Source organism: Procambarus clarkii, chromosome 17 (genome assembly GCF_040958095.1).
Source record: "Procambarus clarkii isolate CNS0578487 chromosome 17, FALCON_Pclarkii_2.0, whole genome shotgun sequence".
In the NCBI taxonomy this organism is placed as follows: domain Eukaryota; kingdom Metazoa; phylum Arthropoda; class Malacostraca; order Decapoda; family Cambaridae; genus Procambarus; species Procambarus clarkii.
The window spans coordinates 8,127,864-8,136,827 of record NC_091166.1 but is presented as its reverse complement, the minus strand read 5'-3'; the positions used below and the strand labels follow the sequence as shown (position 1 = coordinate 8,136,827).

Sequence of the window (8,964 nt, the reverse complement as noted above, 5' to 3'; positions counted from 1 at the left end):
TCACCCATGCAGCAGGTCCCCCTCTCCACAGCACAGAACGTCTCAATTGGAAAGGCAAACGCCAATAAGACAGGTTCCAGCGCCGTCGCAGGAACTGTCAGTAAGAGGTTGAAGGCAACAAGGAACTGCCTCCAGGGGGCTCCAGCTCCGGAGTTAACCTCGAAGTTGGTACAAGAAGGCACAGGGACTCCAACCCCAGAGTCTTTTTTGTTGTTGTTACTCTTTTTTGTGGGGGGAAAGGAGGAAAATTAGGGAAGAAAGAAAAGGAGGAAACTTAGGAAAAATGGGGGAGCCATTGACAAGCTGCCGGCTTCCCGTCTCCGTCGTGACCACTAGACACAAGGTTACTTAGGCATTAGGACACTATAGGAATTATCATCATCAGGAAAATATCATCAAAGCAAATGGGGGACCGTCGACAAGCCGCCGGCCTCCTGTCCTCATCGAGGCCACTATTAGTAGCTCTCAAACTCAGATAATTATTACACTTCGATATCTAAGTAGTTCCGCCTTATTACAAATTTGTTTAGTGCGTTCCTCGAGCCTCCGTGGCACAATTGGTTAGCGCGTTCGGCTGTTAACCGAAAGGTTGGTGGTTCGAGCCCACCCGGGGGCGATTATTTAGGCCAACTCTAGGGGTTGACCTCAGACAAGACCGACATAACACACATGACAGCGATGTCACACTTGGCCCCGTGATCCAGCCCGTCCTTCTCAAGTCTCCCAACGTCAACAAACTCTCGCGCGTAAGTGACCTTATCCTAACACAACAGAGAACGGCACAGTATGTCAACGTCGCGACCCATCCTCCTGTTTACACAGTAGTTGTTGTATATGCTCCATAGTACAAACGTTGACGTACTAAGTCATTACATAATAGAACTTACTGATCACTTTATAGTCTGAATTCTTAATTATAGTCTTAATTATAGACTCTTTATAGTCGGAAGTGAAGTATATAGCACTAATCACTTTATAGTCTGAAAAAATAAAGCTAAAAAAACATATATTCCTAGGTCTAGCATAGCAGACATATGTACGATATTAGGCCTTAAATAGCGTGTATTAGGCCTAGGAAGGTTCAGTTAGTTAAGGTTGTCTTTGCAACAATAAGAGGATGGGCTGCAGTTTCATGAGCCGCTACCATTTTCTAGTACGACAAATTTTGGTCTCGGGAAGAGTATTCGTCAAAAGGCGCCGTTCTATTAGGAGGACGGGTTGAACATCTACATGCCGAGTTTTGGCGGCATAACACAACAATTTGGAAAATAATATATAATTATAAACAGCCTCCCAGTCCTTTGGAGCTCATAAACTGTTTAATATGTGTAAAGTCGCCAAAGACTGAGATAACATGTTCGTAAGTACTTGCGTAACTGACTGATGAATCTCGGTCCAGACACAAAATATAATTCTTATGCTTGGAATGTTTACATGCAAGAAGAGTTGCTATAGACCTCAACAAACACGACAGATCAGCCTCCAGGGCTGAGTGGATCCCATACTTATCCTGTAGACCCCATGTATACCTATCCTGTGAGCGTTAGTGCCTCCCATACATGTCCTGTTCATGAGTGGTAGTGAACCCATACCCATCGTGTGCAGCAGTGATCACATACCCATGCTATGATGTATGTCATACGCAGCTGGCTGTGCACAGTAGCAATGATGTGCGCATCCCATGCGCAAGATCAGTTCTTACTGGTGCGTTACTGCGCAGAAACACTGATACTTTTATTTATGAAGAAAATATTACCAATTATAATATTATAAAAGATGTATAAAATGTATCGTCCAAATAATATGAGCAGCAGAGTGGCGCAGTGGAAGCGTGCTGGGCCCATAACCCAGAGGTCCGTAGATCGTAACTACGCTCTGCTACGAAATTGATTTAATGTATTAATAATGTTTTTATATTACAAATGTAGGTACATAGCAGTGTCTTGCTACCCCCTTCAATATAAGTAATTACAAATTACAGATTGAGCTAGCTATATGTTAAAAAAATAAAGGCACAATAACGAACGTGGGAGATTTGTACCTGAATTTACCTGTCTCTCGTGTCCTCGACGGATAGTGGAAGCCATCGGCTTGTCAAAGGCCCCCCCCCCCCATGGTTCATGAGGACTGTTTCTATTTGGATTTTGAACTGAGGTAATATCTTGGTATTTAACGACTTCGCCAGTTAGACAATTCCATAGGATAACCCTAGTTTATAGTTTAGTTCATTTAATATGAACTCTGAACTCTGAACTCTGAAACTCTCCCTGGACAGATGTAATAGGACCCATTATCACCACACCAGAAATAAATATCTCTTTGATATCCCCAGGGTCAAACTTAATCTGTGTAAACACTCTATGCAAATTAAGGGACCTAGTTTATGGAACTCACTCCCTAGTGAATTGAAAAACTGTAAAACTTTTGCCTTATTTAAAAGCAAAACCAAAAAGTACCTAACTTCATCTTCTTAGTTTCCTACACTGAGCTTTAAATTTGCTCTGTACCTAGTGTTACCCAATCTCCTAATTTTTATGTAATTTCAAACAACCTTATCATTGTGTTCATTGCTGTCTTCTTTTATGTGCTAGCCATATGCTGTATTGTGACTACCAATTTTTGTCAACTACCATTCAAGCTGTCATTGCAACCAATCTTATATTGTTTCTGCTGTATTATGCCTACCAATTTTTTTGTCAACTACCATTCAAGCTGTCATTGCAATCAATCTTAGCTACCTATGTGCTTTAATATACTGTACCTACAATTTTCTCTCATCTTTTTTTTCATTTCATGTAATCTGTTATCATTTTTTGTCTATAATTTTGCAAGTATTTACCTCCTTAAAATTTTCTTAGATTAAGGACCTGCCCGAAACGCTGCGCGTGCTAGTGGCTTTACAAGACTGTAATTACCATATTTGTATCCTCACATTCCTTATGTACATTCTTGTATATGCATAAATAAATAAATAAAATAAATAAATAAATATGCACCCCATACCCGTCCTGTGGGCGGTAGTGGGAAGAGTTACAGGGGCACATAATGGGCTCAGGGACTGAACCCCACAATTCATTTAGCTGAGCAAGTTAATCTTGCTGAGAGTTACAAAATTCAATGCACATCATCACATCAACAATGGGCTCGAGACCGCCAACAAGTACAGTTTCTAAATTAAGCAACTGACATGGTGAGAGCCCTACAGCGAGAAACATTTGTTCGCTAACCAACTGTGTTACGGAGGCTACGCTCTCTAAAACCTTACAAATATTTCCTCCTGCTTCTTACCGCTCGCTCCCGCCATCGAAAGTCCTAATATCACTTCCTCCTGCTTCCTCCCGCTCTCTGAAGCTCTAGTAACACTTCCTACCACTCTCTGAACATATAAAAATACTTCATCCTGCTCGCTCCCGATCTCTGAAACCCTATTAATACTTCCTTCTGCTACCTCCCACTTCCTCCCGCTCTCTGAAGCCTTAAAAATATTCCCTCCTGTTTCCTCATGAAGCACATACCTTACAAATACTTCCTATTGCTTCCTACCACTGGCTCCTGCTCTCTGAAGCCTTAAAAATACTTCCTACTGCTTCCTCCCGCTCTCTGAAGCCCTAATATCACTTTTTCCTGCTTCCTATAACAAATGTTCCAGAGATGTGTAAATATTTAATTCAGAATGATCTGCTACCAGATATTTTTGCCAAATATCCCCAGTTTGCTAACTGTAGGTAGTACCAAAGTGATTGTAAGCTATCCACCGCTGCCCACTGGAGGGGAGGGCGTTGTGCAGGACAAACATATCAATTCAATAAAATAATAAAATGTTTATTCAGGTAAGGTACATACATTCAAGAAATTTTACATAATTTGATCGATTTATAGATGGAGCTAGTACATACATTGCCTAAAGCCACTATTACGCAAAGCGTTTCGGGCAGGAAATTGTGACACTAGCTCTCCACATATGTCAGTTGCTTAATTTTAAAACTGTACTTGGTGGTCAATCACGAACCCATTTATGATGTGACGACTTATACTGAATTTTTTAACTAGCTTATCAAGATTGACGCTTGCTTAGCTAAGTGAATTGTGGGGTTCAGTCCCTGAGCCCATTATGTGCCTCTGTAACCCCTTCCACTACCTCCCACAAGATGGGTATGGGGTGCATAATAAGTGAACTAAACTAAACTAAACCTCTCATGTTATCGTGACGTCACACACGCCGTACACACATAAAACAGGATTTTCTCTCTATTTTCGTTATTAAACCTTGTTTAATTTATATAATTACTCAAGCAATGTGTTTTGATCATATTATATCGCTGAAGAAAAACTATGTGCATCTTCGGTATCAATTAACCGGATTTGGTCCATATAATAACAGGTCACTATACTTCAGGTTTCCGTAGTGTAGTGGTTATCACGTGCGCCTCACACGCGCAAGGTCCCCGGTTCGATCATGGGCGGAAACATTTGTCTTTTAAATGTTTGTTTTCATAATCCATTGAAATAAACTCCAAGTGTCCAACCACTTGGGTCGGACAGTAGGGCGACGGTCTCGCTTCTTTCAGGTCGGCGTTCAATCCCCGACCGTCCAAGTGGTTGGGTGCCATTCCTTCCCCCCGTCCCATCCCAAATCCTTATCCTGACCCCTTCCCAGTGCTATATAGTTGTAATGGCTTGGCGCTTTCCCCCTGATAGTTCCCTTCCCTTCCCTTCCCTTCAAAGACCTAAAATTAATAACAAAGTGTATTGACAATATTTATTAAATCATAAAACTTATGCTATTTTGTAATATGTTAATACTACATTATAGTAATTATTATATTGAGGGTCATATAAGTATGTATTGTGGAGCAGAGTGGCGCAGTGGAAGCGTGCTGGGCCCATAACCCAGAGGTCCGTAGATCGAAACTACGCTCTGCTACAGTCTAATTTTTCCTACCATAACACCCCAAATGGCCGGGGAGGATTTACTGGGCGCAAATCCTTAACTGTAGCCTCTGTTTAACTCAGCAGTAAAATGCGTACTTGGTTGTAACAACGATTCTTCGCGACGGGGATCGTATTCCAGGGACCTGCCCGAAATGCTACGCGTACTAGTGGCTGTACAAGAATGTAACAACTCTTGTATATATCTCAAAAAACAAAAACAAAATGAAATGTTTATATCTTTAATAAATGCAATCCATTCTCCGTACATTTTGTAACTATGTAGAGCACCGAACATATAAATTAAATATTGACGTAATGGACAATTACATAGTAGAATTTGGTACTACCTGTATTCACCTTATAGTTCGGAAAAAGTATAGCTAAAATCAAACAGATATATTCCAAGGCCTAGTATAACACATATGTACTATATTTGGCCTCAGTTAGCATGTATTAGACCTTGGATGGTAAGTTACGTTAGGTTTTATGAGAAACAAATACAAAGGTTCGGGCCAACCTTGCCCGAAACGCTTTGCGTAATAGTGGCTTTAGACATTGTATGTACAAGCTCTATCTATAAATCCAACAACATGTTTGTATCTCACCTTGTATGTATGTACTTTACCTGAATAAACATTTGATTTGATTTGACAAAACCTTTGTCGGTTTATCCAAATTCAATGATACCAAATTCTACTATCCAATTGTCCATTACATCAATATATGCACGATGGAGGATGGATGTGTTGCTTATAAGCACTGCTATTAATATATCATAAGATCCTACATAGATTACACACAGAAATCACAATAGCGTGATGCATCAAATGAACAAATCCACAAGGGCCGTGGCGAGGGTTCAAACCTACGTCCGATAGCATCCCAGACGCTGCCTTAATCGACTGAGCTACGACATGGTAAAAGAATTGCAACCACAAGTTCTACTGATCATACTTGGATCCTGCAGCCTCTCCGAGACACAAACCAGGATTTTACACAATTCCCCCCATGCACCCGAGCTCTGTCAATAAGCCGTTCTACCTCTTCGCCCTTACTTCATTACAAAATGAAGTAAGCTTGGATCATTACTGCTTGGATCCCCGAATGTCCAAGTGATTGTGCACCGTTTTTCCACTCCATACTTTTGATTCTTGCAGGGTCGGCGTTCGATCCCCGATGGTCCAAGAGGTTGAGCACCGTTCCTTCACTCCATCCTCACATCCCAGCCCATCCTAATGTCCCTTCCCAGTGTTATATATTCATACTGGCCTGGTGCTTTCACCTCATCATTTCCTTACCTTACCTTACATCCTCTTCTCATAAAGATTCATTTTCCTTCCCGACTTTCTCCTTCACACGCCTCAATTGTCAGTTGATGATGTATGATGAAGTGGATGAATGTATGACTGTTGAGTTCTTCATTAAGCAGGAAGAGTCGTGGCCAGACTGGGAGGTTGGACCCGGTGTTCACGCGGTCACCAGTTGGACCCGGTGTTCACGCGGTCACCAGTCGGACCCGGTGTTCACGCGGTCACCAGTTGGACCCGGTGTTCCCGCGGTCAGCAGTTGGACCCGGTGTTCACGCGGTCACCAGTTGGACCCGGTGTTCCCGCGGTCACCAGTTGGACCCGGTGTTCACGCGGTCACCAGTTGGACCCGGTGTTCACGCTGTCACCAGTTGGACCCGGTGTTCACGCGGTCACCAGTCGGACCCGGTGTTCACGCGGTCACCAGTTGGACCCGGTGTTCACGCTGTCACCAGTTGGACCCGGTGTTCACGCGGTCACCAGTTGGACCCGGTGTTCACGCGGTCACCAGTTGGACCCGGTGTTCACGCGGTCACCAGTTGGACCCGGTGTTCAAGCGGTCACCAGTTGGACCCGGTGTTCACGCGGTCACTAGTTGGACCCGGTGTTCACGCGGTCAGCAGTTGGACCCGGTGTTCACGCGGTCACCAGTTGGACCCGGTGTTCACGCGGTCACCAGTTGGACCCGGTGTTCACGCGGTCACCAGTTGGACCCGGTGTTCACGCGGTCACCAGTTGGACCCGGTGTTCACGCGGTCACCAGTTGGACCCGGTGTTCACGCGGTCACCAGTTGGACCCGGTGTTCACGCGGTCACCAGTTGGACCCGGTGTTCACGCGGTCACTAGTTGGACCCGGTGTTCACGCGGTCAGCAGTTGGACCCGGTGTTCACGCGGTCACCAGTTGGACCCGGTGTTCACGTGGTCACCAGTTGGACCCGGTGTTCACGCGGTCACCAGTTGGACCCGGTGTTCACGCGGTCACCAGTTGGACCCGGTGTTCACGCGGTCACCAGTTGGACCCGGTGTTCACGCGGTCACCAGTTGGACCCGGTGTTCACGCGGTCACCAGTTGGACCCGGTGTTCACGCGGTCACCAGTTCCAACTCTGTAATACGAATTCTTCCTTTTTTCATTTATTGCCCAAATAATACCTAGAATTATTGGGTCCTTTTTTCATCTATTTAATCCCCTTTAATATTTAATGAATTTTTATAGATCTATTCCAGCACCTTTTACATATCTATTTATCCCATTTAAATTAGTTCTTTAATTATCATTTATTTATTAATCCATTCACATTTTTAGATACTTAATTACTTGTATTTATACACTTAATCGTCTTTAATAACTATTCATATGTATATAATTTATTTATTCTTTCCCGTTATATTAATTATTTTATATATATCTATTTATAACAGTATTTTTCCATCACCTTTTATCTATCTTTTCAATCTCTTATCATTTATAATTTACATATTAACAATGAACAATTAATATGGTGCAAGAATACAACGTTTAACGCTTGATGGTAAAACGAGTTGAGTGTTGCATCACATTGCTAACGTCTTATGAGTGTTGAAACACAGCAATAACATGTTGTGAGTGATGCAGCGATGCAACACAGGAATAACATGTTGTGAGTGTTACAACACATAAATGACATTTTGTGAGTACTGCAACACAGAAATGACGTTCTGTAAGTGTTGCACGCATAAATTATAGAGTGTTACATCATTGCAACACAGGTTAAGCGTGTTGTGTTTGTTGCACCGCACAATTAACCCGTTGTGCGTGTTGCAATTCAGGAGTGGCATGTTGTAAGTGTTGCACCACAGAACATAAGTGTTGTGAATAATGCAACGCAGAAATGGTCACTGCTTGACGCAAGCGGGGATTTTTCTGGCGGGGGAGAAGGAAACAATTGCGCAGCGCGTCCCGCGGCGTTGCGCGGGCAGTTTGGGGCCGTATAAATACGGGCGCACAATGGGGCCCTGCCCTCACTCCGCCTGCCCTCGCCGCTGCCCTCGCAAAACTTATTTAAACTTATTTATTATTTAAACACGCGCCTGGCGCTCCTTCCTCACTGATTTCAATGGAGTAACAGTTTTTCCCCCAGATGGCGGGTGGGGAAACGCCCCATCACTTTCAATGTGTGCAGATGCTTCTTCCAAGGGGTATGGACTAACGCTAGGGGCAGCCTGGTTCAGGGGAACGTGGCCTCAGGTCTGGGGTCGGCTCAACATTGCTTTGCTCGAGCTCTACCCTTTCTTCATGGGCATATCACTTTTCGCCCCGGTATTGGCCAATAAGAGGCTGGTGTGTAAATCGGACAACAGTGCAGTGGTAAGCGTGCTCAACACACTCTCTGCTAGGTGCCCCCTACTAATGCAAATTGTCAGGCCCTTGGCAGTGCTCTTACTCATCCATAACATTACACTCCTACCCTCCCACCTCCCAGGAAAATTAAACGGGGTTTGTGATGCTCTTTCCCGCTTACAGACGCTGCCGCCCTTGTTCCTGCGAGAAACAGGCCTCGCCGAGACGCCGACAACAGTTCCTGCGCACCTCCTGCCCTGCAACTGTGAGGACCCTATTCAACTCCCTGCAGTCAGCGACGAGGCGTACTTACAGGGCTAAGTGGGTGGAGTACGCCGCCTACGTCTCGGCAGGGCGGCGAGGAGAATGCCCCTTCGATGCTGCACCTTCGACTCTGGGGAACT

The 8,964-nt window shown here is 44.1% G+C and overlaps 1 non-coding gene across 1 annotated transcript; it reads left to right on the top strand.

The window, feature by feature from the left end:
* The first annotated feature begins 542 nt into the window (after positions 1-542).
* On the top strand, positions 543-616 carry TRNAN-GUU (transfer RNA asparagine (anticodon GUU)). Its single transcript has one exon. It is a non-coding gene; the product is annotated as a tRNA-Asn (tRNA).
* Positions 617-8,964: the final 8,348 nt, after the last annotated feature.